At 52.0% G+C, this 2,150-nt stretch overlaps 1 non-coding gene across 1 annotated transcript; it reads left to right on the top strand.

Annotated features, from left to right (window-relative positions):
* Nucleotides 1-240: 240 nt before the first annotated feature.
* LOC131934248 (small subunit ribosomal RNA) lies at nucleotides 241-2,086 on the top strand. Its single transcript, XR_009385590.1, has one exon. It is a non-coding gene; the product is annotated as a small subunit ribosomal RNA (ribosomal RNA).
* The last annotated feature ends 64 nt before the right edge of the window (nucleotides 2,087-2,150 follow it).

Consider the following 2,150-nt stretch of genomic DNA (forward strand, 5'->3'; position numbering starts at 1 on the left):
ATTGGTGGCTCGATAAAAGTCTCGCACTGGCCCAGCCCTCGGAACGGGCGACGGGTCTGCAAAACGCAGTCGGCTCGATGCAAATCGAGAGATTTCCCGGCGACGCCGTGTTTACGGTGAAGGGGGAAATGTGAGCGGTCCGATGTGAAAAAATCCGGGAATGCCGGGATCCGTTCTCTCGCTAGAGCGTTGTCTCCCGTCCCGCGATGTGTTGTGGAAAAACGTCTCGCAAACGATAGCTATCTGGTTGATCCTGCCAGTAGTCATATGCTTGTCTCAAAGATTAAGCCATGCATGTCTAAGTTCACACTGTCCCATGGTGAAACCGCGAATGGCTCATTAAATCAGTCGAGGTTCCTTAGATGACACGATCCTACTTGGATAACTGTGGCAATTCTAGAGCTAATACATGCAATCGAAGCTCCGACCTTTATCGGGAAGAGCGCTTTTATTAGTTCAAAACCAATCGGCGCGGCCTCGCAAGGGGTTGCGTCGTCCCATTTGGTGACTCTGGATAACTTTGTGCTGATCGCATGGCCTCGCGCCGGCGACGCATCTTTCAAATGTCTGCCCTATCAAATGTCGATGGTACGTGATATGCCTACCATGTTTGTAACGGGTAACGGGGAATCAGGGTTCGATTCCGGAGAGGGAGCATGAGAAACGGCTACCACATCCAAGGAAGGCAGCAGGCGCGCAACTTACCCACTCCCGGCACGGGGAGGTAGTGACGAAAAATAACAATACGGGACTCTTTCGAGGCCCCGTAATTGGAATGAGTACACTTTAAACCCTTTAACGAGGATCTATTGGAGGGCAAGTCTGGTGCCAGCAGCCGCGGTAATTCCAGCTCCAATAGCGTATATTAAAGTTGTTGCAGTTAAAAAGCTCGTAGTTGGATCTCAGGCGCAGGCGGGCGGTCCGGCTCGCGCCGGCTCACTGCCCGTATCTCCTGCCCTACCGTCTGTCGGCTCTCTCCCGCGGGTGCTCTTCACTGAGCGTCCCGGGTGGCCGACGCGTTTACTTTGAAAAAATTAGAGTGTTCAAAGCAGGCCTCGCTGCCTGAATAATGGTGCATGGAATAATGGAATAGGACCTCGGTTCTATTTTGTTGGTTTTCGGAATTGGAGGTAATGATTAACAGGGACAAACGGGGGCATTCGTATTGCTGCGTTAGAGGTGAAATTCTTGGATCGCAGCAAGACGAACTACTGCGAAAGCATTTGTCAAGAATGTTTTCATTAGTCAAGAACGAAAGTCAGAGGCGCGAAGACGATCAGATACCGTCGTAGTTCTGACCATAAACTATGCCACCTGGCCATCCGCAGGAGTTGCTTCGATGACTCTGCGGGCGGCCTCCGGGAAACCAAAGGTTTTGGGTTCCGGGGGAAGTATGGTTGCAAAGCTGAAACTTAAAGGAATTGACGGAAGGGCACCACCAGGAGTGGAGCCTGCGGCTTAATTTGACTCAACACGGGAAAACTCACCCGGTCCGGACACTGTAAGGATTGACAGATTGATAGCTCTTTCTTGATTCGGTGGGTGGTGGTGCATGGCCGTTCTTAGTTGGTGGAGCGATTTGTCTGGTTAATTCCGATAACGAACGAGACTCTAGCCTATTAAATAGTTCGCCGGTTCCTCGATGCGCCGGCGCAACTTCTTAGAGGGACGAGTGGCGTTTAGCCACACGAGATTGAGCAATAACAGGTCTGTGATGCCCTTAGATGTCCGGGGCCGCACGCGCGCTACACTGAAGAAATCAGCGTGGATGCCTCCCTGGCCCGAAAGGGCTGGGAAACCCGTTGAATCTTCTTCGTGCTAGGGATTGGGGCTTGTAATTGTTCCCCATGAACGAGGAATTCCCAGTAAGCGCGAGTCATAAGCTCGCGTTGATTACGTCCCTGCCCTTTGTACACACCGCCCGTCGCTACTATCGATTGAGCGGTTCAGTGAGGGCCTCGGATTGGTCTCGGTCTGGCACGCAAGTGCCGGCACCGTTGGCCGAGAAGACGCTCGAACTCGATCGCTTGGAGAAAGTAAAAGTCGTAACAAGGTTTCCGTAGGTGAACCTGCGGAAGGATCATTAACGAATTGTTGTTTCGTGTGCGTTACCGCGCCATGAGCAATAAAACTCGTAACAAAACGTCTTG

The sequence above is a fragment of the Physella acuta genome, unplaced genomic scaffold (assembly GCF_028476545.2).
Source record: "Physella acuta isolate Inbredline_101_S28 unplaced genomic scaffold, ASM2847654v3 ptg002768l, whole genome shotgun sequence".
Classification (NCBI taxonomy): domain Eukaryota; kingdom Metazoa; phylum Mollusca; class Gastropoda; family Physidae; genus Physella; species Physella acuta.